Source organism: Mycteria americana, chromosome 12 (assembly GCF_035582795.1).
Source record: "Mycteria americana isolate JAX WOST 10 ecotype Jacksonville Zoo and Gardens chromosome 12, USCA_MyAme_1.0, whole genome shotgun sequence".
Taxonomy (NCBI): domain Eukaryota; kingdom Metazoa; phylum Chordata; class Aves; order Ciconiiformes; family Ciconiidae; genus Mycteria; species Mycteria americana.
The window spans coordinates 13,658,336-13,686,157 of NC_134376.1; positions in this window are offsets into that span (position 1 = coordinate 13,658,336).

Sequence of the window (27,822 nt, forward strand, 5' to 3'; positions counted from 1 at the left end):
GTGGGTTGTGACTAGTATATCCAACTGATGTCAAGTAACTATTTCAGCATTAAGAGCATCATTTGCCTCTTGAGGTTAACAGAACTGTAATTCTGTTCATGGGGAATTTGGCCTGAGTTCTCAACACAAATAAAAAATACCACCTTTCTTTCGTAACAAACCTTTTTGTTCTGGATCTTAAGCTTGTGTAAATCAGTGTAAATCCATGGAGGCCAAGTATATATTGTAAGGAAAGAGAGCTGGATGTGAGGAATGTGGACACAGTGTTTCTGTTTCCATCTTTAGCCCCCTACTTTTACAGGCGTGCTTGGCACATCTCATTTAACAAATTTCTCAAGCTCCATCCTAAGCTGTTTTACTTTTTGTCACTGTCCTTATTTCCAAAGCTGTACCATCCTGCTGGTCAGAAACCTATTTCAGGTGTCCAATCTAAATGGCTAGATTATAGTCCTTTGTTCCCACCCGTTCCAACCAGTATTTTCCTCTGGCTGCTATCACCTTCTTAGCCTTCACTTTGCCGGCTTTGCTGTTCATGTAAATTAGGATCTCCTTTCTTCTGGTTGCCACTGATGCTCTCCTCTGTAGCTGTAACAATTGGGTCTAATCTTTCTTGATGTAAAAAACATCAGTATTGGTATGATTGGTATTACCTGCTTGGCCTGAATATTGTGATTTGTAATACTATCCTGTGGCTTTTTGAATGATTGAGTTTGTTAGTACTCTAGGCATACCCGTGAATGACATAATCCTTCCTTGTGAAGAACACAGGCCCAGTGAGATATGCTTTAACAAAGACAATCATATACCTTTTTTTTTTTTTTGATTGCAAACTTATAGTGTTTTACTGTGGTAAGAATTATATTAACAGAGCTAGATACAACCTGTTTTCAGAAGCTAACATTTATTTGATTGTAATGAAACAGAGCCTTTTGTGGCTTTCCTGTTCTTCACTGCTAAGAAAATTGTCAATATTCTCAGGGAGGCTGGGAGGATTACTGTGTGAAAATATGAGAGGTATGAATGGGGAGAATTAACAGCAATGGCAAGATGCTTGATTATTGACAATGTTGTGTTGGAAGTTCAAAGAATTTAAGTTATCTCTGACTGGAGGAGATAGCTGTCAGACTGGGAAGCTTTTCTTTTTGAGGCCTGGTATTTCATGACTTTGGGGCGCATGTCAGTTGTGTTTTCTAATACACAGGATAAAAATGGAGATGATTCAGTACACAGCTCTGTAGTATTCCCAGATGCTTACAAAATACTTTATTTGAACAGGGGAACAGATTAACTATTTGCAAAGCACATGAAAGTCAATAAGAACTTGAGTAAAAATCAGCATAGATATTCCCAGAACAATGGCTCTTCAAACCTGTTTAACTTCTTACTATAACAAGAAGGCAGCAGATGTCACATATCGTGACTTAAGTTTTTTGGTACTGTCTCTTGTGAATTCTTGTAAGCAAGACACAGAAATATGGTTTGATAACAATAAAGTTAGAAGGGATCAAAACTTATTGGGAAATGAGTCTCAGAGAACAATTATCAATGATTCACTGTCAGAATGGAAAGGCTGTAACATGTGAGTTCCCCAGTAGGCTGCCCAGGGACTACTCAATGTTCTCATTAGCAGCCTGGAGCAAAAAAGAGAGAGTCTGTTCATTAATCTGCAGGTGATATTAATATGAGGGCTTGTATGAAGAAGGTTTATCATTTAGAAAAAGCTTGATGTGTGGGATAACTAGTTTGCAATGCTGTAAGGACAAATAAAAAGAGCTAGACTTGGATACGAATGATTATCTGGGCAACAGGTTGGGGAATAGTAGGTTAGGCAGGTGCTCTGGGGAAGGGGACGTGAAGGTCCCTTAGTGAACTGTAGTTGAGAGGGGACTGCAGGAGTCTTACTAGTAAAGCTCATACTGGGAATTTCAAGTAGAAAATTACGTCTATGAAATCACCCTTCCTTCCCCAGCCAGTACTAAGGTCTTGGTGCTGGAGTACTCAACCCATTTTGGTCCTGCTCTGTCAAAGGGTGTGAACCAACTAGAATGTTCAGAGGAGACCATATTATTTGATCCCCTGAAATGAAATTCTGGCAGTACTAGACAATAAAAGTCGAAGAATGTCCAACACCGTTTGCGAGAGCTTAAGCAGCTACACTTAGAAAGCATTATCAGATTTGCAACCATGAAGTTACAGCAAACGTCAGAGGAGGTATGTGCCTCTCATGCCAGTATTTCACCTCAGTCATGAAAAAAGGGCATTGGTTAAAAGGATAGTATCTGCATGCCCAGATCTGTGGCAAATACTGCCTTAAATTCCTTTTTGTCAACTGTTTTGTAAAATATTTTTGCAAAGACCTAACCTTCCAGGAAAAAAAAATGAGAGTTTTAAGCCAAGTTGTATCAAGCATTTAAGATAATAAGGCCGAGGGAAAGGTTTCTAAAAGATATAAGGAGCCTCACATCTCAGTATGACTAAATTTTCTAAATCAAAGAGACTTAAGATTCCTGTGTTGTCTATTCAGGAGAAACATTAAATGGTAGACATTGCCCTTGCCTGGGCACAGCCACATGTAGCTGAAAATCAGCCATGCTCTTTACCTTACAGTCACCATTTTAATTTCTGAAACTTGCTTGTTTTAAGCTGATGAGCTGGTCATTATTTTTACTTTATTACTTCTTATTGCTGGTTCTTTGCTTGAATTGTGGATTTTATTGTTCAGTTTTATTTGTAGTATAAATTATAAGAGTCTTTACCTAGGGCTTAAATCAATATTTTAACAGACTTTCTTGCACAGAACTAGCTTGTTTTTCAAGACAAGTTTTTTAGACTTGCTAATGATGAGGGAGTTGAAAGTATGCTCAAGCCATATGGTTGTTTTCAACCTTGTATCAAAGTCCTTACCATGCTCCACCAAAGAGTAGGCATAACTGTGTTCCTCAAAGGTAGCATCATAACAACGTTATTCCGCTGGTCACAGTAGACTTGCAGGACTTTTTTTGCTTCTCTGTGCTATAAAACACATGCTTGCTCCCTGCATCCGTTCCTCGGCTGAGTGGTCTGTCTCCACAGACAAGCACCTGCAGCAGCTGCGTGAATTTGAATCCAGTGGCTCTTAGAGGACCAGCCATTGTTTAACAAAGAATAGATTTTAAATCTATTTAAGTTCACTGTGACTTTAGTTATGGACCTGTAACCTGCAGCTCAAAAGCACAGCCTCCTTTGCAATCCCTGTGCATGCTGAATAATACTTATTTCCAAGAGCTACCAGGTAGGGTTAAACAGTCAGTTAAACATATCTAGCTAGTGGGAGCATGACCGTAAAAGATGAAATGCTTCAACAGGCAGTGCTATTCCCCTGGGGGTACAGTGGCTGAGAGAAGATGGAATTGTGGCCAGTGCTTAACCACAACAGTTGTAGCATTTGCCAAGCATGTATTTATTTGTATTATCTGTAGTGGGGTCTGGATTGGGGTCTTTGGGCTAGAACCAGAAATGGGTTAGTGATAGTAATGTTGATTGCTGTCATTTCTCATTTTTAGCTTTTTATAGATAAGGCTAGTTAGGTCATAGGACAAAATAAGGTTTCCAAGGAAATTCTGTGAGAGTAGAACTTGGATCTGATTTAACACTGATTTTATTCATGCTCTGTGTGAAATTTGTTGCCTGCCTTGACAATTTTGGAAAGCAACAAAGTAGTTTAAGTGCAAAGGGATCAGGAGGCTCCTCCAATATTTGCAGAAGCTGAGTTCTTTGCAGGGGGTAGCGGAGGGCCCTGCTGGAGGCCATGGTAGGATGATTATAGGTTGCAAAGTTTAATCTGTCTGTTTTCACACATCATGCACCAACTACAGACCCTGCCTACTGACCTTTTCTTGTTTCTTTAACAGAATTAAAAAGAAAACAATCCAGGAATGCTGTCTAGCATAAGGAATAAAGTAGTAGAAAAGGTGGTCCTTTTCCTATCTCTACCAGGGGCTTGCTGTGCAGCCCAGGGTGAATGAGATTTTCTCTCTGTGCTCTGTATTCCCTCCTGATAGTTGGCTCTTTAAATGGGCAGGATCCTGGGAGCAGAGACTGTATGTGCTTCTGTAACGTGGACCCTGTGAAACCCACGTTTGACTTTTGCACTGAAATAGCACGCATGAGAATAATGCACTTCCCTATACTTGTTTACAAACTGAAATGTAAGTCAGTAAAGCTACAGCAGTCATTAAACTAGGAAATAAATATAAAAGTAAACATTTCTATTTCTCAGAAATTAACCAGGCAAAATATATTGTTCTATCTGGAGTTTATGGTTTACAATGCATATTGCCACATGAGAATGAAGTTACGGTTGACAAAAATGTAGACATTTAAATATAGTTAAATATTTCAATAAAACCTCTAAATTAGGGCTGTGTAAATTTAAATGGAACTTGCTTATCTTCTCTTTCATGGTCTGGTGAACTTCATAGCCTGACATTTCTTTCAAATGGTGGAACTATAGCAGGAAAAAGCATAGTGCTGCCGTGAATAAAAACTACTGTTGTTCCCCAATGAGGTTTTGTTGTCAAGAAGCTCTGAAAGGGAAAGCTTAGGAAAGGACAGAGAGAGGAAATGATTACAGATGAAAAAAAAAAAAAAAAAGAAATGAGGGAACTAGGGTTGTTACCAGAAATTATTTCAGCCATTATAAGTAGCAGAAACTTCAACACTACTGAAAGAATGTTCTTAATGGTTCATTATTTTATTGTTGTTTGCTTTGATTATTATTGCTGCAAGGTTTATGGGTGTTACCAATCCACCGGGGGAGGTGTGTTATGGAAGCAGCTCACCTATATTCCTGAAGCAGCAGCTGTCCACTTGTGCAGTGTAATTCAAAACCAAGCCTTGTCGGCTGACGCTTTGAACATTTCTCTTTTTGACTAGTCTGTAAAACACCATTTACCCTGGCAAATTTACACACATGCAGTCAGATGTGAATCTGCCAGAGTCACTAGAAAATAATCCCTTTGCCATTTGGATTCAGGGCACAATTAATTTTAAAATATGATTATTTAAAAGATTTAAGAGTGGTTAGGTGATCAGGATTCTGGAGTTGATCAGAAAATATTCTCTTGACTTGTGTTTCTTTCAGCCTCCTGAAATTTAAGCTATAGCCATAACCCTAGGGGCTCCCCGAGGGCCATGATTCAGCCTGAAGCCTTCTGTTTGACCCTTTGGGAGTTCAGCCCTGGGGCTCACGGGGGCTCTGTGCTCAGCTGCTGGCGACATGTGAGGCTAAGGCTATGATTCAGGTCTCTCCTATGCACATTTGGTTTTTCATTAAAAAAATAACTAGACAGTAACTGTTTGGAACATCTTGATGTGGACAAGCAGATTTTATCAATATAGTGCCCTGCAGAAACTGCAAATTGTTTGTTGCATGCGTTAGGAGATGAGTGGTGGTACATGCCAGCTGCAAGTTCATAAGGGAAATAGAAATATCTGCTTTTCTGGCCAGATGTCAAATACCTTTGTTGGATCATGTATAAGCTTTCAAGAGAAGAGGCACTGGTTTTGAATCTGAACCTAATATCTGGTGAAGAGAGAAGAGGTATGGAGAGATGTTTTTAGGACATTTGAGAGTTGCCAGGTGGGTTCTGCTGTCAGTTGTAGTCCACTGCAATCAGAGCTCTGGGCTACTGATTTTCTATATCTGAAGTGCCTGAGGGAGGAAATCTAAAAGGGTTTTGTATAAACTATCTGTTGCCTACAAGTTACAAACACAGAAAAAGTCCTCCAAAGAAAAATACTATTTCCGTGCTGTTATTTGCTTTGAGTAGTCTAAAGGTAAAAATGATTTCAAAAAGAAGACACTGGAAAAACCAGCTACACCCCTTCGAACTGACTGTACCTGTTGGAACAGCATGAGGGAGCAGAAAGGCACTAAAACCCCAGCAAAACAGTACCAGTGTTCAGAAAAGTCAGCCTGGTAGAATGGAAACAGCAGCCTTACCCTGGGCACTATGTGTGAATGGGCATATAGATGCCACTCGTCCTTGCAGCAATGTCCAATGGTGGATGGATAACATCATCGCAAGACAATCAGTTTAGGAACAAAAAATTTTCCAGTTGACAGACAGAAAGAAATTTGCTCTCCTTCTTCACAATCATGCATCTCATCTAAAGGTACGTGCCTAAAGAGGATGTGGAATTATTCACCAGAAGCACAGATTTTTCTCCAGTGACTGCAAAAACTAGGCAGGATGTTGACATTGCAGGGTGGAGTGTGGTGAACCCCATCTCCCACTGTGAATGGGCTGTGGGACATCAGCTACAAAACCCCACAGCCAGCGGTATGGATGCATGGGATACACCTGGCTCTGCTTCCAGGAGCAGCGAGTTGTAGCAGGAGACAGAGATCATGGCAGTAATAGAGTTGAGATGCCAAAATGAAGGGGTAGCGTCTAACTGAAAACTGGATTTAGGGCTAGAGCTGATTATGCCGTATTCACTGTTATGTTATTTTATGTTATGTTATTTTATGTTATGTTATTTTATGTTATGTTATTTTATGTTATGTTATTTTATGTTATGTTATTTTATGTTATGTTATTTTATGTTATGTTATTTTATTTTATTTTATTTTATTTTTCAAGCTATGGAGCAGGTTTTAGAGTAAAGGAACTGATTGTCACAGTGAATGTAATGCATTAGTAGAGTTAAGCTGCCACCTCTGAAAAGGACTTTTTCCTACAGGTTTACTTGTGGTAGCATGTTGGAGACTAGTTGGAATTTCCTGAGATATTTTTTGATCTCTTGTTTTTTTTCTATTTTTATCATTGGAAATGAGAATGATTCACAGATTTGGCAGGCAGAAGTCAATCGGGGCCATTGCTATTTTAGGCCCTTAAAAAATTATCTCTCAAAATCGAGAACATAAATTAAATACACATCTTCTCATTTGGAAAGTGTAAAAGGTTCAAAGACATACAAATGCACATCACTTCTCCATGTGGATTTTGTAAGGCTTGAGCATATTTTGCTAGCAAAAGGAAAATTCAGGAAAGAAACTGTGTGTTTAAGTTATGAATCTGTCTGGGAACTCCATGGGAAGTTCTTTGCATTTAACAGCTTCTATTCATGGGAATTCTAAAAAAACCCTTAAACTTTTAGGTTAGAGGTATGTATTAAATTTTTTATCTGATGGATTTTGATCCTTTTTTTCTGCTGGCTGAATAGGCATGAGCATGTCACAGTTTCAACAAAATTAGGTTTTTTAATCAAATGTATTCAAGTAATATTGTTCCAGCATAAATTTTCATGGGGAAGTAGTAAAAATTCAAACTCTTTTGTCTGATTTTAAAAGGGTTGCCATTGATTAGAGAAAGAATTGTTCTGAAGTCCAAGTTTAAAACTGAATGACTGTTATTGTTTAAAAATAGGGCAGTCGTTTTAATTTCTTTATTGGGTGTAATAGCACTTTTAGGGAAAAATATTGCATGTGGAAATGTGAAATCTAGTCTATGTCATTTTCCACTGATACCACAGCTGCATTTCCTTTCTGCAAAAACTGCTGTCAATGAAATATTATACCTGAATATTGAGATGAAGAATGCAAACAGGCCAAACTTATGTTATAAGAGATTGTTAAATAACAACCAAGTAGTCATACACTCCCTGATGTCTTTCCAACAAAATATTTGTGATGTTTCTTACTTCCACTATTTGTTTCAGTTCTAGTGAAAAGCAGTGGAAGAAGGAGTATTCACAACATTGTCCTCAAGCTGCATGCTGGCTCTGTCTCTGTAACACTCATTAAAATGGGCTTAGGAACAGTTTTCTGAGATGCACAAGTACTGTGTAGCGCTTCTACTGCATCGACTCTTTCTTCTGTAGGATATAAACTTTTCTGAGACCTATGAATCACCTATATTCATCAAACATCTCTGATCCCCGTACATCAGAAGAGATACATGCTAAAATTAACGTGCCTCTTCTAAGGTCGGGGAAGAGAGACCATGTTGCATCATGCATTAGCTCGGCTCTCACGGGAGCTGTAGCGATGATCAGTTGTTCAGATGACTTAAAGCCATCTGCCATGGGTACCCGAGGATGCTCTCTATGCTGATAGTCTCCCACAGGGAAACAGAAGGTAAAAATAGCTTTTCACCAACAGCTGCTTTCCACTTCTATGTTAATGATGCATGATGGACCTCAGGAAAGGTGATAACATGTGGGAATAAAGTGGGACTGTTTTATTAAGATGTCTGATATTCAGATATGGAGTCATCACCTTAGGACCCCTCCATCTAGAGAATCGCATGTTTTGAATCTCATCAAGAGCCATTTTACCTTGTAGGAGTGCCAGAATAAATATACATGTTATGAAAGTGCAGCTAAGGCAGGGATCTAGCTCATACTGTTATCTTGGTATATTTTGCAAATAGTACAGTGGTGAGCCAGGCCCTTTAGTTTTTATTTGTAACGTTTCCAGCTTGAGCTGGCATTTTGCTACAAAAATAAAATCTAGCTGAGGCAGTCAAAAAACCCTTGGCTTGCTGGTAACTGTAAATAGATGCCACAATGTAGAACACCGCAACTGAATGCTTGCAGGCATTCATATGCAACTTGTGTGTTTAATTAATGACATAATAAAACCAACTAAGAATTCAAAGTACCTATTTTAAATATATTCTGATAAATAGGAGTGTATAAGTGTTGAATAACAGCTATTTGTGGACTGCTCAACAGGCTTTCTTTTTAAGTCTGCTAAGGGTTATTGTTCATTATTTCTGTTTCCTCTATTCAACTGGCATGTCCTCATTTTTGGCTATAAACAGGTACCATATGCTCAAAGGGCTGGCTGGTAAGCTTCACTGCGCTTGTCTCTGATGTTATTGGTTCACAGAATTGTAAACCAGCAATGTTTTGAAGTACCACGTTGCACAAACTTTGTGGATTTGAATTTTAGACTCTAGTAGTTCTAATGCATTTATTAATTTATTTTAAAAATACCTAATAAGGACAAGAATATTCAGTGCTAAAATTCTTTTTAATACTGAAAAGTTTCAGTCAGTAAGAACAAAAAAAGGAAATGGAATAAACCAGCCATGTTATTATTGATTCACTTCACGGTACTCAAATTACACAATACAATTAACGAGGCTGTAAATTTTTCTATATTTCAATACATTGCTGCATGTCTAACTGAAGTCTAAAATCCCTGCTTGTTCTCCTCTGGATGATTCTTTTCCTCTGTCCCTTTTCTGTCTGTCTCCTCTCCAGTAGGCAAGCACAGCGCAGACAGACAGAGCATCTTTCCGAGCAGGACGGGGACAGGTCTCGGTGCAGGCTGAGTACAGTGCCACCAGCTCTATGTGCAGGCAGGTCATCCAAGCCGTGACTGCTGCGGCAGAGGGGTATGGACAGGCTGCTGCCTTCACTGCCTGGGTAAGAGCCCAGAAAACCAGGTTGAAGCCTGGCAGTGGTAGGAGTCACAAGCACCAGCTCCTGTCTCTGCTTCTGGCCTCTTCCCACCCCATTTCCATGGGAGGAAGGGTCCCTAATGGGGCCTGATGTTGCCAGCATCAGGTATCTGCAACATTGAGTGGTTACTCTAGTCCCAAGCTACCTTCTGTCTAGTGGCCACCAACAACTCTGGGGCAGAGGGAGCTACGGCAGGAAACTCAAGGAACGTCTCAAGGGGATCAGCCTTCCCACCCTGCCTCCCCTCAGCTCTGGGTGCCAACCTGGCTCCATCCCTGACCCCTGCTATAGCTGCTGCGCTCTGCCAGGACAGCCATTTGCAGGGCCACATGGTGAAGCCAGGTAAGCCTGATCTGGCTCATCGAATCATATTTGCATGGGCTAGGACAGGAATCAGAGGCTAGAGGCAGGGGAGACAACAAAAGCAGCTTGTGATAGAACTGCTGTTGACAGAAACATCTGTGACCGGGGTCCTGGTTATCAGCAGCATGGGACAGCGTGTCGGCATCCAGGGAGCTGATGCCTTACTGCACACATGCTCTTTGGGAGAGCATTCATCACAACACAGGGATTCACTCTCCTTCAGCAGCAAGAATTAACAATTCTTAACAAACCATGGTCACTCAGACCATGCACTGAAAATGGCCTGCTTTGAATTTGCAATGTTTTCTCTCTGGAGGATTGCAGAGGATTAAGCTGGAACGACCTCAGAAGCTAAAAGGTGTGGGGGTTGGCTTGAAAGACATTGGGGAACTTCAGTAACTTTGAGATCCTTCAGTTGAGTTATATTGCATAATCCTGCACAGTGGATACAAGAGCCTTGCTCCTTGCGAGGGACTGAATGTTGTTAGCATGCATAACAGGTCTACTATTAGTCGGAGAAAGTAGCTAAGAAAATGAACCCTGTGAGAATTTGCATTTTCTGATAGTTGAGGTTGCCCTAACTGAATTAGCATTTAAGAAGTTACACTGGGATAATCCATGCGGTAGTTAATTTAATCATTTAGGAAATGGCCTCAAGTTGCGCCAGGGGAGGTTTAGGTTGGATATTAGGAAAAATTTCTTCACCGAAAGTGTTGTCAAGCATTGGAACAGGCTGCCCAGGGAAGTGGTTGAGTCACCATCCCTGGAGGTATTTAAAAGGTATGTAGATGTGGTTTTTAGGGACATGGTGTAGTGGTGGACTTGGCAGTCCTAGGTTAATGGTTGGACTTGATGATCTTAAAGGTCTTTTCCAACCTAAACGATTCTGTGATTCAATGTTTTACTGCTCTGGCTGTGTAAATCCTAGTAAATTAATTTCTATAATGCTTGAGAAGTTTTTTTCAGACATTTCCTTTCTCATTCATATTTAATGAACTCTGAAAATTTACATTAAAATCTATGCAGCTTTCTCAGTTTTTTACTTGTGGGCAAAGGCAACCCTGGCTATTGATGTTTAAACAGAAGGCTATAAAGACATTAATGATACTTAGTCAACTATATTCTGTATTGAACCGGCAGACCTCTTTTCCTTAGATGGATTCTCTCCAACTCTGTTTTTAAAACATCTGCTTTCCCACTTGAGACTGATGTTCATGGCCAAATAATCTAAATCTTGAGGGGGCATGTTTTAAGTAATATTTTGATGGGATGGTGGCTCTTTTTTCCTTTTGATTTAACAAACCAGGAGATACAGGTTAGAAAAGACTCTTCTGCTGAGTTCTGTTTATACCCTCTTGCTTAATGCGCTGTCTTGGAGAAGCTGCACTCTCAAGTGGGATGCAGCTGTGACTGCGAGAAGAAAAGACGGAATTCAAAGATATGTGACTGATTGTGAGTCACATGAATGGCTGCACACTCAGCACCATAAGAGAAACATCCTACTTAAACCCTATTTTCTTATAAATCTGTGCATGAAGTGCCTGAAAAAGGGAACAATAATTTTAAATAATCAGCCAGTGTAGTTACATCTGATATCTTTCTACACTGACTTTTGATCACAGAATTACAGAATCGTATCACAGAATCATAGAATCGTATAGGTTGGAAAAGACCTTTAAGATCGTTGAGTCCAACCGTAAACCTAACACTATCAAGACCACCACTACACCCTGTCCCTAAGCACCTCATCCAAACGTCTTTTAAATACCTCCAGGGATGGTGACTCAACCACTTCCCTGGGCAGCCTGTCCCAATGCTTGACAACCCTTTCAGTGAAGTAAAATTTGCTAACATCCAGTCTAAACGTCCCCTGGTGCAACTTGAGGCCATTTCCTCTTGTCCTATCACTTGTTACCTGGGAGAAGAGACCGACCCCCCCCTCTCTACAACCTCCTTTCAGGCAGTTGTAGAGAGCAATAAGGTCTCCCCTCAGCCTCCTTTTCTCCAGGCTAAACAACCCCAGCTCCCTCAGCCGCTCCCCATCAGACTTGTGCTCCAGACCCTTCACCAGCTTTGCTGCCCTTCTCTGGACACGCTCCAGCCCCTCAATGTCTCTCTTGGAGTGAGGGGCCCAAAACTGAACACAGTATTTGAGGTGCGGCCTCACCAGTGCCGAGTACAAGGGCACGATCACTGCCCTACTCCTGCTGGCCATGCTATTTCTGATACAAGCCAGGATGCCATTGGCTTTCTTGGCCACCTGGGCACACTGCTGGCTCATATTCAGCTGGCTGTCAACCAACACCCCCAGGTCCTTCTCTGCCAGGCAGCTTTCCAGCCACTCTTCCCCAAGCCTGTAGCGTTGCATGGGGTTGCTGTGGCCCAAGTGCAGGACCCAGCACTTGGCCTTGTGGAACCTCACACAATTGGCCCCAGCCCATCGATCCAGCCTGTCCAGGTCCCTCTGCAGAGCCTTCCTCCCCTCAAGCAGATCAACACTCCCACACAACTTGGTGTCATCTGCAAACTTACTGAGAGTACACTCGATCCCCTCATCCAGATCATTGATAAAGATATTAAACAGAACTGGCCCCAACACAGAGCCCTGGGGAACACCGCTTGTGACCGGCCACCAACTGGAGTAAACTCCATTCACCACCACTTGGGCCCGGCCATCCAGCCAGTTCTTTACCCAGCGAAGAGTACACCCGTCCAAGCCATGAGCAGCCAGTTTCTCCAGGAGAATGCTGTGGGAAACGGTGTCAAAGGCTTTACTGAAGTCTAGATAGACAACATCCACAGCCTTTCCCTCATCCACTAGGCGGGTCACCTTGTCGTAGAAGGAGATCAGGTTGGTCAAGCAGGACCTGCCTTTCCTGAACCCATGCTGGCTGGGCTTGATCCCTTGGTTATTCTCTACATGCCGTGTGATGGCACTCAGGATGATCTGCTCCATCAGCTTCCCCGGCACCGAGGTCAGGCTGACAGGCCTGTAGTTCCCCGGGTCCTCCTTCCGGCCCTTCTTGTAGATGGGTGTCACATTTGCTAATCTCCAGTCAACTGGGACCTCCCCAGTTAGCCAGGACTGCTGGTAAATGATGGAAAGGGGCTTGGTGAGCACATCTGCCAGTTCCTTCAGTACTCTCAGGTGGATCTCATCAGGCCCCATAGACTTGTGAGTGTCTAAGTGGTGCAGCAGGTCACTCACCATTTCCCCCTGGATTATGGGGGCTCCATTCTGGTCCCTGTCCCCATCTTCCAACTCCAGGGGCTGGGTACCCAGAGAACAATTGGCCCTGCTATTAAAGACTGAGGCAAAGAATTCATTACGTACCTCAGCCTTTTCCTCATCCTTGGTCACTGTGTTCCCTCCTCCATCTACTCGGGGCTGGAGATTCTCCTTAGCTCTCCTTTTGCTGCTCATGTATTTGAAAAAGTATTTTTTGTTGTCTTTTACAGCACCAGCCAGATTGCTCCAGATTGATCCTTACATTTCAGTCTCCTGGCTCAGGCAAAGGGCAGAGTTATAATTTTGCACCACACTCACCTTATTAGTACTCAGACAAAATCGACATAATATCAATGAAATATTTTGGAGGCAAACTACATGGATGTAAATTACTTGGAAAGAAAATGGAGCAAATGAAGGTGGAGGGCCTTAGGATGAATGTTTATGAGATAAAAAATATATTTTTCCTGCAAAGCCATAAACTCTGCATTTCCCTTTCGTAACTCCAGTCATGCAATTATTGTAGCTGGAAACTGCAAAAATCTGCAGAGAACCATAAAAACTTAATCTCAGGTTCATTCCTGTGCAGTGTTATTAAACACTGACATATCCCAAATGTGAGAACTGCAGAGCATTTTTCTGCAGAGAATGACCAAATCTGTTGGGAAAAAAATAATTTCTGCTGATAAACAAAGCTGCATACTCCATCTTAACAAGATTTTAGTCTTTATTTTTAGTCCTTTTAATGGAGAAAAATATGGTTAACAAGCGTTCTACATGCATACTGCCATAGATTTCCCCCTGGGAAAGATGGCAGAGGGAGCTGATGTCTCTCCAGAGGTGCAGTAGGGAAAAGCACATGAGTGAGAGAAAGCAAAGTGAGAGGGAAGGCAAGGGATATGAGGGGGAGGGAGGGGAGCTTTGCGGAAGATTGGTTAGGAAAGAAGGATCACTTTGGGGAAAGAAAGGCAAAATCATGGGAGAGAAGTTTGCAGTTGAGGGAACAGGCTAAAAGACAAGGGCATGGAGTTATTGAGCAGGACTGGACAGAGTTCATTTACAAAGAAAGAAAAAGAAACAGTTAATGGTATTTCAGGGGGACAAATGGGAAAAAAGGGACACAACTCTTCTCTAGGTGTCAATGAATAAGTCGGCAAGCAGAAAAGAAGTTGAACAGCAAGAAGGAATAAGGCTTGAGAAATACGTAGGCATATTTTCCCCCTTAAGTGGATTAACTGGTTTTTTTTAATGAAAAGTTAATTGTAATATTAACTTTTATGTTCTAAAAATGGAGATATTATTTAATAAATTTCCAAAAGGGATGATAGACTAGGTAATTCATCTAATTTAATAGCAATTGTCCAGAGCTATAGAGACTAACACACTGACAACAACAAGCTCTTAGATATGTAAGAAGAGCTCTTCCCAGCACTCTAGCTAGAGAGGCTGGCATCTCTGGCTCTCCTCAATAAGTTGACCCAATGAAAGCCTACTCAAGAAAAATATAAGCATAGACAGGCATTTCTGCAGGCTGAATGCTCATGAAGATAGTCTATATACTTTGCAATTTACATACTCTCAGTCAGAAGGCTCACCAGGGGGGACTACTTATATTTGCTTTGGAGTGGTATAATAAAGCAGTGTCATTTTTGTAATGCACCTTTTGAAATGTGTTGTCAAAAAGAATAATTGTTTGGCAAACCTCCTGAAAAGATAATATGCTCAAAATGTCACTTTTTGCAAGAGTTTAATGAAACTCTTGATGTTTGCCTTTATTGACCCAATTTAATCAAACTTTGTACTTCCCCCTTTATTGATTAAATTTTCAATAGAAAACATTACAGCTGGTGATCAATGGTTGTAATTTAGAAATTAATTCTTCCCAAGCTGCATAACTCAGAGGTGTTGCTGCCATCCATACTATCACTGTGCAGTGGGTATGGTACTTGATCATATATAATGTTGTCAGAAACAACTTCAAAGAAACTTTGGTTGCTTTGTAAATGGGGAGGAGATTGTCAGGGCCCTGAGGGCACTAATGGGTGTTAATTGCCCTGAGCAGCCTCACCTGGATCCCACACCCCCTGCTTATGGCCCAGCTGCTCCAGTTGAGCTCAGGGCTTGGTCAGTGCTTTGCTGTGGGGTTCCAGTCTTCAGCCTGGTCTGCTGAGTTGCTATTTGGGTTTCCTGGATTGACCTGAGATCTGGCTCATTCCCTCGCTGTGTCTGCTGCGTGCGGGGCTGTTGCTGGTCCTGCTGTGTCAACTCCATTCAGGTACTGTGGGAACTGTGCCTGGCAGTACAGGGTCATCCTTGGGGTAGCCCCGCTCCTGCTGTTCCCCAACAAAGGTGACCTGCCAGAAAAAGGGGTCTTCTAGGGTGGCTTGAAGAGTGTAAATAAATGGAAATGAGAGGGGAAAGAGTCTTGTTCCTAACTACATAGGTAGGATAACCAAAGAAGCTAAAAGGAAATGGAAAGAGCTAGAGATATTCAGCTGCTGGGGAAAAAGAAAATGGGAAGAAGCAGCAACTGATAACACAAGGGAGGAGCTTTCTAAGGGCTGGGACAGGGCCCTCAGTGGCTAAGGCTTATCAAAATGGAGATAGAAAGAGGACTGGAAGTTCATGCTGAAACAATAGTAACTGTGTATTTCTGCACTGCAAAAGACTGTATGGGAGCAGGCCAGAGCATGATGTGTGTAAAGCCTAGAGAAGAGCACCAAGGTAATTCCTAGTAGGCTTATGGGGGACAAAATACAAGTCCTGGGGTGAAGAAGAATTATGGAGTAGGTACTGAGTCCAAACAAATCCTATCAACTTGACTTAGACCACAGTGAGTGTGCTACGCATGGCTAGATACTGATCTGTATGAAGGCATCAAGCACTGCTCATTACAGATGCAAGATATAAAAAGAGAAAAAGGAGATGATTAGAAGAAAAAATGGAGCATGGGGGAGCAGAGAAATAAAGTAAGAGAATAAAAAATTTTATTTGAGAATAAAAAAAGAAACAGGCAGACATATAGTTAGTGCAGAGAGAAGGTGGTAACATAAATGCCTTCACCTGTGTGACTCATTTGGCTCTTTCTTTGCTGGTAGATTATGCTTTAATTATGTCTTTGTGAATCAAATAGTGGTAAGCTGTGTATATATGAAAGATGCCAGGTACCAGATAGAAGTACATAATTACTGAAGAGGTGCCAGTGTCCTACAGCCACACCCTTGCATCTGCTTCCCATCGTGGTATCTAGTATAACTAGAATGCCTCTTGGGCTTTGTTTTGAGTGCTGGTGACCAAGTGATGATTTTCCCTGCCAAAGCTCAGGTACTACTCTGGCAGCTCTGCCAATCCAAACGTCTATGGCTGATTTCTCAGCGTGGGTATTTGATACTACTGGATGTAAGGAGAAAGCTGTTCTATTTGCTGAAACATCACATTGAATGATTTATGGCAGACAAATAAAGATCCATATGTGAGGGGGTCTAAGTAGGACTGGTGTCAAAGGAAAATATTGAGGGGGAAAAAAGATTGCAAGTTTCTAATTAATTTGGTTTATTTATGCAGACAAACCTTGAAATATTACTAGAGAATGTATAAGTACTTGATGGGCTACATATAATTTTTTACTATCTTAATGTCGGGACAGGCAGGAAGGCCCTTTGGCAAAGGGACAGGCACATTACAACCTCAAAAAGGTTGTAAGTTAAGCCTGAAGCTGCCTAGCTGCTAGGAGTGACCAAGCACCCCTTACACTGAGCAACCATCGCGGCCCACTTCTATGACTTTTATTGAGTCTTATGGGTCCTTTCCTAGTCTGGCCAACCTTGATATCAAATGGTGGGTCAGCTTTCCATCTCCTATTTAAGGCGATGAACTTGAAGGAATGTTTTCTAAGCAGCTTAACAGCTGAAATAAAATAAATCCATATCCAAATGGTAAGTAGACATCCATTAATGTATGGTATTAAAAATCTGATAGATTTTAATGCCTGACTCATGATTTTGTGAGTGCTGGGATTGCTAGCAGACACTTGTCTGCATTGCGAAGCAGAATCTCAGGAGGGTGCAGGAGGTGGCACGCATTAGCAGAGTGGGTAGCAGTGTGTTGAGCATAGAACAAAGTGCTTCTATTTTTTTTTTTTTTTTTTGTAAGTTAAGTATTTTTCCTTTCAGAAAAGGAAAAATAGGCAAAAGGGAAACCGTGAAAAGATTGAACTGCTAGGAATACTGTCTTAATTCTGCTTCTGTTTAATTTGATTGAGTTCTGGAAGAGTAGTCAAGCTCAAGCCCACTATGCTGGATGTCCCCACTTTGCTTTCCTCAGGTTTTCTGAGGTCACTGGTGCTGAAGGTATCAAGACCCTCTGAACCGTAAGTCTCCCACGTGTGCCAGTCTGCAAAAAAAGTACCTGTGCTCCCATACTTACTGTGCTGGGTAAGAGAGAGACAACTGCAAAAACCCAAGAGTTTCCTGGGATGTATCTCTATGGACAGTAACAAACCAGTTCATACTCTTCTGCATTCTCTTTAGCCATTTTTCATTGTTGGCAGTGCCCATTCTGGCACAGATCAATCCATATGCCTATTCTCTTTAGCCCAGATGTCCTTCCTGTTGGATGGGGTCCCAGTGTCTGTACTTCCATCTGAAGGAAAGCAAGAAATCCCTTTAATTTTCCTGCAGGCTACTGCCCCTGTCGACCTTTTTAGCTTCTGAACATTTAGCTCTCCCTATTCTCTGATGTTGGGTATGAATAATTAAAAGACCAGGGAGAAGGGAACACAGGAAATTCTGTGTTTTTTATTTTAAATGCCACTGCTGATTTGATGATAATTTTAAGATTTGCATATCTTGTAGGCTTTGGGTTTGGTTTATTTTTTGTTTCTTAAGCTATCCTGTAAAAGGGACAGCTAGGACAGTGGACTGGTGGTCAGGAGGCTCACGTCCCTACCAACGCCATATCAGCCTTCCTGTAGTCAATACCTCATTTCCCCTGATGACAAAGCCAGCTAATAAGTCTGTACCAAATCTTGCCATGAATGGCCTTGAGGAGTTATAATATCAGAAGCTGTTTCTTCTTGGTACTCTTGATAGTGGCTTATCTGAGGCCACAGATTTACTGATGCTTGTCCTGATGGCAGTGCTGACAGTGGCTGCTGGTTCCCTTCCCCAACAGGTTGTGCCAGTGAAACTCTAAAGACAATTTGTTTAAAACGTAGGGATTTATTACAGAGTATTTCTCCACTCAATGGAGTCAGACAAGCATTTCCTGAAGGCAATTCATCCCGATTAATCCCTGACAATGATTAGTTTGTTTAGGCTAAATGTATGCTGATTTTTAAGCATTTAGAGTTGGTTGAGATTTGTGTCTGTTTGGAGCACTGGCTTGAAAATAAAATACCACATTAAAATATTGACTCTATCCTTCTTTCCTCCATTTCATCCTGAATGCCCATGCTCTCATGAGTTTCTGAGTGGAGGCTACAGCAAAACATCCAGCCAAAAATCAGACTCTAATATTTTGCAAGTTGTCTCCGCAGTAGGAGGCTTATTTGGCTGCTTCTGAACATGGTGTCTCTTTTTTTGCTTCCCACTTGACTTTTGTCAGAAGTGAATTGACTGCAGCAGCTTCTCTCCTGTTCCCTCACCTACAGAGTCACCTCGTATATTTGAGAGCATCTCACCAAGCACATGGCAAGTATTCATGTCCACTCTTTCAGGGTACACTTTGTTTTAACTTGGGTATCTGTGGAAAAATCACTGTTAATTCCATGGTAGCATTTAACATAACTGTGAGAATTTTCCTTTGCTTAGTTGTTTAGTGGTATTTCCCATCCAAAAGGTCATTTTAAGTCATTAAGATTTTTATATGTCCCTCTTGCCCATAAACTGTATCAAGAACCCTTCCAAATTCAAAGCCCCCATATGGGTTTTTACAGTCTAGGGATGTTGCCAAATTAGCCCTAAATCTGCATTATTTAATTTGACTACTTGAGAGCTAACTGTTTTGTAGCGTGGTTCACTTTTTTTCCTTGCTTAGGATTTGGGGCTGTCTCCACAGCATGTTGCACTCTGGAGCCGAGAGAGAGCTCTGCTCATTCTTACTGCTTCTTTGGAGTACTCTGTATCCAACGGGAATATTTGCTTACCATAATGTTCAAAAGATGAAAATCCTGTCCCAGCATGGCTAATAATTTTGCTGTACACTTCAGCGAGCTCAGGGTTGTACCCTTTTATTTCAAAAGATGTTAGATTAGACACAAAGCTTTTTTTGACAGCCTGTACTAGTTAGCAGATTTAAAACTGCCTCTTTTCCAGGCTGGGCTGACCTAGCAGGCACCTTTGCAATGCTGCGTAAATACAGTGAACTGTTCGATTGGAAAAATATTTTAATAAGCAGCATTTTAGTAAACCTGTGGTTTGTCCTCTGAATCCTGATTAATAAAAATAAATCTCCATTACCCTCTCACTTGGCCTTACCTTCCTGTTTGGTAGAATTTTTTTTTTTTCAGCAGCAGCATTAAAGATTCAGCCATTATTTGGAGTAATTCTTGTGCAATGCAAATCTAATAGACTTGACGCACAGCATTTTCTTTGGAATGAAAGCCAACTGCCTTTATTCAGCTTACACAATCCTTTCCTGAAAGAGCCCTTTATACAGCTCATGTCATGTCAGCAGTAATCATGGAGTGAGTGGTGGTGCATGCAAATCAGTCAGCAGCTGGTGTTTAATTGGGCTGGAGGAGTCAAATACTGAATTTGCCAGTAAGTGCAAGGGTAGGTCATATTTAATGCTCATGGTCTTTCAGAGTATTGTGTTGCTCGTACCTTTGGGTGCTGGTAGCTGAAGGCACATCTAGCCCGATCAGTCCGTTATCTTTGCTGTCTTTGCCCTGCCCAGCTAACACCCAGGCTGCCACCGTCTGCAGTGCTCCTGGCCCTTCCAAACCTGTGGGGCAGTTGTCAGGAGCCACTAAAAGTTCACCCAGGCATTTTAAGCTGGGAAATAAAAGGAGAGTTTTCATATTCCCCTGATATTCAGACTTTCCCCAAAGTTACAGCATGGGATAGAAGCAAGCCAACTTACCACTATAGCTGTGCCTCTAACCTTCTTTTAGGTATCAATCACATCAATAAACCACATCGTTAAGGCGGTTGGGATGCTAATGCTGCTCTACGTAGTTCTGGCTGTTTGGCCTGTTTTGGTTTTTTTTCTTTCCCTTGCCCTCAGCTTTCATGGAAGTTATGAGCACCAAGCATTTAGATATGATGGGAAGCCACTTATAAATGCAGACTAAGGTGGTCTGGCTGACCTAGGAGTCTGACCCGTTCCCTAAAGCAGGTATTTGGGAAGGGTGGGAAGATGGAAGAAGTGACAGCTTTAATAAGACAAGCTTCTGTTGTGATTGTAGATATAAATCTGGTTTCATGAGTAGATAAAAATCACCATTCCTGCTGCATACTGGGCAGGCTCATGCTAATGAGAAATCTGTGGATTGCATTTTGCTTAAAGAGCCAAAGGATGGTAAAAACTGTTTTATACCTGTGTTTTTCTAGCAATAATTTTGAAGCTGCTTGTGTGCTTCACGTTTTACTGGGAGTTTCTGTCATGTCCTCACAGCACAGGTTTCCAGAAGAGGGAGAAGCTCTAGTGATTCTCACAGAAGGTAAAAGAAGGGAAAAGATAAGTTATGCATGGGAATGTTATGCACTGCAAACTGAAAACTACTGCATTGCCTGCCCTCTCTTCTACCAACCTCTTCTCAGACAAAACCTTTGTCTGTTGCTTTTCATGACAATCAAAACTATTCCAATATCTTTTTGTTACTGGATCCCAGCTACATTGTTTCTCTTGTTATATACTTATACAAGGTTGTAATGAAATAACCCCCTGGACTGGTAATTCTCGATGCCACAGTACAATAGCAGTGAATAACTGACAATAAATAAGGCTTTTAAGATCTTGGCTGGTTCTGGTTTGTTCCAGAAGAAAGGGGTGGTCAGGAGAAGAGTGCAGCTGCCTTTGGTAGTTCAACTTAAGCATCACTCTAACCTTGTTCAGCTGAGCTCTTAGTTTGTGTTAGGTGATGTCATTTCTTTGGCCATACCAGATTGCACAACAAGCAAAGCAGTGCTCTGGGCTGATGCATCACATTTGATTTTTGAGATGTCTGGAGCCGCTAAACACCTTCAGTAAAAGGAAGGTGTCCTGCTGTCTTGCAAGACAAACGAGCAGGAAGCAGAAACTGTTTCAGAGGAGTTAAGTTGTTTGGGTTTATTTTTTCCTAAATATATATGTAAGAAAAAAAAACCAGTCTGGAAGTATATGTGAATTGCCTTGCTCTGCTTCTTCTTTGGATCCTGTTCTCTTTCTTCTTGTGGAAGATTTCCTTGGTGACTGTTAGAGTAAAAATACTTCTTCAAACTTCAAAGAACAGTAATGAATCACAAAGAGGAGATTTTACTATTGAAAAATAAACTAAGAGCAGTGCAAATGCCACCTGGGTATTTCAGGTGGTGGCTGATGCTTTATGTTGCTGTCAGTGCTCACCCAGCAGTTGCTTTTTCATCTCCCTTCCAAGATGTGAAGACATGAAGCACTGTTCATTCCTACAAACTGCTTTGGGTTTGCAGATTCCTTTCTTTACCCCTTATTTCACCCTTTCTGCCCCCTCCCTCCTCCCCCGCAGCCTTTGTGCAGCCTGCCAATCCTTTGCTTAATCCCAGAGAACATATTTTGGGTACTGGCACAATGAAGAAAAAGAGACAAATTGATTTGCATTTCTTATCTGGGAGATTCACTTGCAAAATCTAGTACAGCTTCACTGACGCAGAGGCAGGAGAGATGATCCTGTAAATCTGACATCTCTTTATTAAGGCTGAGATGAAAGGGAGTGGGAGGATGGTCTGAGCTCACTACAGGAAATAATACTGTAGGTAGTTTTGTTTGCTGTCTCAGTCCATGTTTCACTGAAGTTTTCCTAGTTGGTTTGGAGACACGCTCACGGTGCCATTGCATGGCTACCCATTCGCAGTTTATCCAGTTGCACGCAGCTCCTGTTTCCCCGTAGGCTGGCTGGAACTGAGCAGGGAGAACCTGCAGATGGGGCGTACGCATGTCCAGCCATTCTAGTTAAATCATCTTTATTTTTATGTATATGCACATGCTGAACCCAGAGATTCAGTTAGTTCTGGTGAGGTTAAAAGCTGACTTGAGCAAGTTGTGCGAGATGGATCCTCTTTGACTTCCCCTGCTGCCTCCCTGTGTGTGCAAGGGGCTTGGGAGGCAGAAGTAACCAGAGTAGATAAATCTCCTTATGGAAATGTCTCGGGTCTCCCCCTTCCTACAGCTGCCAGAGCAGCACCGCTGTTGCCTGTCTCTGGCAGTCGTCCCGTTCAGGTTTCCACTACATCAGGCTGCAAGCTGTGAGCAGTGACTTTCTTACCTGTCTTATGGCAACCTGTGCTATCCTGCTGCTGCTAACATAGCAGTGCCTCTCTGATGCACGAGAAGTGGAGGGGTGAAAAGCCAGTCCTGATCGCTGGTTGGCAAAATTCCCTCCTGACTTTAAAACAGGTACTTGGTCAAAGCCCAGCAGCAGCGGTGACGTATGTCCCTTGTTGCAGTGCAAAGGCACGCTTCCAAGCGGGACGCAGAGGGGCTCTTTAAGCATAATTTTGGGCAAAAAGAAATGAAAACTTGAGAGGTGGAAAAGGAAAAATGATAATTGGCTGGATGAGACAGTAACCTCCTTGATGCCTCTGCAGTCAGTGCTTAATGCAGTGTCTCATAGCTGAACTATGCATGCAGTAGGCAGGAGGGTTGCCCACGCCTTGGATCACTGTGTTCTCTGTTCAGGTGCCTCCACCGCCTTTCCAGGCACGCCTAGAAACATGGAGTCTAAGGGAACGTGGGTCTTTGGGTACCTGGTCCTTGAAGCAAGCAGGAATTGCAGATCAGTCAGTATAGATATTAATGTGCCACTCCAGAGCTGGTTAATCTTTTAGAGCTTGCATCTGCTCTGCTTGCTGCAGCAGTCCAGCTGTCCTGCACTCGCTGAGATTGTCCTGTTTTACATCAGTGTAAAGGAAGAAATGGACTCTTCAATGTGTTATTTTCATTGTCTGATGCTCCTTTTGCCCCTTTGCTTCCATTCTGCCTGCCTCAGCATCTTCAGTGCTGCGTGCTCGAACTGTGAAATGACAGGATAGTGAAACCTTTGAGGCTGGAAAGCATCTTGGGATATTGTCTAGGGATAGCTAGGGCAGGCTGCTCAGGGCAAGGTCCAGTCAGGTGTTGAGTATCTCCAAGGATGGAGATTCCACAGCCTCTCTGGGCAACCCGTTCCAGTGTTTGATAACCTTCACAGTGAAAAGGTTTTTTTTCTCACGTTTGAACAGAACCTCCTGTGTTTCAGTTTGTGCCCATTGCTTCTTGTCCTCTCACTGGGCACCACCAAGCAGAGTCTGTCTCAGTCATCTTTACACTCAGATCAGCTATTTACGCACATTAATGAGACCCTCCTGACCCTTCTCTTCTCCAGGCTGACTGGTCCCAGCTCTCTCAGATTTTCCTCATATGAGAGATGCTGCACTGCCTTAATTACCTTAGTGGCCCTTTGCTGGACTTGCTCCACTATGTCCATGTCTCTCTTGTACTGGGAAGCCCAGAAATGGGCCTAGCGCTCCAGATGTGCCTCACCAATGCTAAGCAGAGAGAAAGGATCACTGAATGTCGGAGCACTCACTCCAAAATCATTACCAGATGTGCGATCAGTTGTGATAGTTCTGTAGCCAGGCCATGGAGCAGATTAACTTCAATGAATTTTCTAATTTTACTTTATACTATATCTGCAGAGTAGTTTGCTATTTGGCCCTGTGTCTGAGTTATCTTTTCTGAATGGCAAAGCAATCCATGCAAGTCAAGCCCCGCTGACGAGTTTGTGATAAGATGATTTGTGGTGCTAGCCTGGTACTTGGGAAATTATTTTTTTTTTTTTCCTGGTTTTTCGTCTTGGCATTGTTCCACCAACATAAAAGTCATGATGCCAAATGTAGACAAAAGACATTTTTAAAGTTGCATTGTAAGGTTTTCTAACTTGTTTTTTGTGATAGACCTATCTTTGAATTCTTACTAAGGCCAATGAATTGAAAAGAATAGTTTTTTAGTTTATTTTAAAACACTCACATCATTCATGAAATACGTGATGACAAATATTCTGTAGTCTTTTTGTGAGTGGGCTGCTAGCCTGTGTTATTTAGAGACATTTGTGAGTTGATACACTCAAGAAAGAGACTTCTTCATTAATTCTGCAATGTTCAGGTTTTTTCATTGGATTAATCATTCTGTGAAATCCGTCAGTAGCCATAACCCTGGTGATATTATTTTTCACTTCTGTCCTTACGGAGAGCTAGATTTTTATTATGACAGCAGACTAGAATATTCCAACAGGATTTCCGTGAGTAAGGTGTGGAAAGGAGTTTTTGTTGAATATATTTCCATTGTGGAAAGGAGTTTTTGTTGAATATATTTCCACTGATTTTCTATGTATAGAAGATGTTTTTTCTGCTTACAGATCACAGGACAGAAAGGTCATGTTCCTGTCTTCCTCTTCTCTTCCTCTTCCACTTCCTCTGCGAAGCTTCAGACCAGTTCAGGAAGGGATTCTCTGTAGTAATTCTGTTTTAAATTTCATCATCCAGTATTTTATCTCCTTGTAGCAAATGTAATAAATATATATACTTTATTTTAAATACTTCTGTAGAGGAGATAAATGCAGTGTGCAAAATCTAACCGTGGCTCAGAAGACAAGTCCGTGAAGTGTAAGAATCCAGCAACGTGGAGGCAACCACAGGATCTGACCTCATTTGTGCCCATCATACTTTCAGTTTCAGCTCTGACAAATTGCTGGTGCATAACGTGCTCCGGACTTTGGGAAAAGCCATTGATGTGCTGATCCCAGAGAAACTTCCTGAGTCATAAATCCCCTTTTCATTCTACTCTTGTTCCAGGCATAGCAGTAGCAAAGTCAGGCAACTTTTGCTTCTGTATTTATCATGCAAACTGGTATTTGCAGCCCCGTGTTTAACGCCTGTGTGCCTAACCAGTTATGAAGTTTCTGTTGGCTAATATGGATTGGGTGCTCTATCAGCTACATCTTCCATATAACATGCAGTGAGATGCAAGGTGTCTTTCCGCCCCAACTAGTCCCTTCTTTGAATGTATGGACTCTAAGATTATCAACAAAGCATTTTTAAACACCTTGGTAGCTAGCCCATGAGTTTTCCAAACTCCCTGGGAAGTACAATCTGTAAGCACAGTACCTTGACATCCTCATGAAAAAAATTGCCTTGGAGTGACTGAGTGAAAGGTTAGAACTGTTGAGTGTTTTAATCAATAATATATGAGTTGGATGAGCAGTATACTGTACTTTGCAGTGTGCAATCAATAATACATTTTTATGCTCAACTTTTTAATCCTCAAAAAAACTACATCAAAAATTTCATGCTAGGCTGCCCACAAGAATCAATAATAGAGAAAGGTTCCCTCTTCCCCTTAGTACAGTTTAATGAAAAGCATAATGAATTTATTTACTGAATGATGCTACAAATCTATTATACATCTTCTGGAAATACCAAATGGAAAATAGTGTTTAATATAGTAATATAGGTATGAATTTTCCAAAACTGGAAATGCAAAGATTAAGGTTGTCATTGTAACACTTCAGTTAGTTACTGAAGAATAAAATCTAGGAAAACAGTTTACTTAAATCAAGCTGGGTCTATTATTATTATTTACTATTTGTATCATCATAGTGTATAAAAGCCTCAACAAAGGGGCCATGTTCCAATATACAGGGCAAATAATTGTCTCTGATTTCCATTGGCTTTACAGCCATGGTCTCCTACAAATGTCTCGAGTTAGGCTAGACTGCCTCTGTGAATTCCATATCAGTAAAATTCACAGAAATTTTAAACTTTGGTTTCTCTACTGAATCACATAGAAAAGTTTTATACTATTGAAGTTTTTGTGCATTTATACAGCATTTGCCATTGTACAAAAATGAGGATCAAACTTTTCTTAATGTTAGCTGACCACATTTCTGTTTCAGGCTTGAAGTCATTAGTTCCTTCTTGCTGAATCACAAAGTGTATTGCTTTGTTAGCAGTACTTCAGATCCCCCTGGACTTCTGCTACTGTTTTACTGCATCACCAGTTATTTGTGATGTATTATTAATTACATGTGATCTATACTTGCACCACTTCCATGACTCTAGTGGTAGCTCACTTAAACAAGAAGCAGGAGCTTCTGTAAAAAGTGGTGCTTTTTCTGCTGGGGCAAGTTGTCAGCTGTGTAGTATAAGAGGATCTTTACTCACGCTGTTATGAAAACACTGTCACGTGCATGTCCGTACCTGGCAGGCGCATGCTCACACACTTCTGGACGATGACTGGAGAGAAGGTGGGAAATGGGCAAGAGATACGCCAAACTCAATATTATCTGATTTTTGCCTTCTGGAAAAGAAAATATTGCCTTTGGTACCGAACAAAGATACTTAGGAAGAAAACCAATTTTATTCTTCTAGGGGGACTGTTTATTCTTTTGAGCTAAGGCCTGTGAAATGAGTCCTGGCAGAGCTGGGATAGGGGGGTATAATAGGAATAGTGTAATTACCTTGGTGGTCTGGTGGTTACCTCGGGGTTTTTTGGTGCTATTTTGTAAGGTGTAGCATTCAGTGGGGACCTTTTGACTCCATTAAAACTGGTGGCATATCACCAACACAACTTGTAGTCCCTAAAAATTCCCCTTGTGTGTGGTATCTATGTGTGATCAGATGAACGTGTTGCGAATGACCCTGCTGTAGTAACATAAAAAGGTGTTTTCTGATTTCAACAACAACAGCAGCAAAATAATGGAAATGGGAGAAGTGAATGCTGCCACTTTACCATTATCAAAACCCACAGAAACCATGATGCAAGGATCCCTCAGCAGTGTGTCTGCTGCAGATGTGTGTAGATGTTTTTGAGGTTTTGGCTGGGTATTGGCCAGCTCTGGTGGAAACCTCCCTGTGGATAACTGAAAAGCAGAATTCAACTTTTTCTTCACAAACACAACAGAACAGTAAAAGCCAGTTTCTACCACGCTGGTACCTTAAGATAAAGCTATATTTCCTTATCGCTGCTCACAGCTACCTCCTTTCCCATCTACAATAATTTTTGCAAAACCCTATAAAACAACAACTACTAAGAAAACAAATGTAAGTGCTGCTGAAGGTAGGAAACAAAAACAATTAAGAATTTCTAACAAAGTAATTTCCCTGTTTCACAGTCTGCTTAATCGTTGTCTCTGAAACTCCATCACAGGGATGTAATGAAAATGTCGCTTTTTATGCTGTTTGTGTCTTTAAGAAAGCATCCCCCGGTCAGGAGACACCCATGCAGGATGGGCTTATGCTGATATCTTGGATACCAACAGCAGTTAAATCCCGGGAACAGAGTTCAGCCCCTCCCAGCTGCGGGGCGAGTTCATCTCGACCCTCTGCATCGCAGCCTACGCCTGTCTTGCCTTACTGGAGGTATTGCTCAAGTAGTCACTGCCGTGCCAGTTAAGAGTGAAACCCTTGGTTTCCTTTATGTCGCTGGAGAGACAAACACCCCCGGAGTATGACTCAGTCTCCAATCTGCTAATTTTCTGGAGGTGTCTGCCTATCTGCATTTACTATCGAGGGAGTACAAAATGACTATTCTCCTAAATTAGGTATTCTGCTCAGATGTTT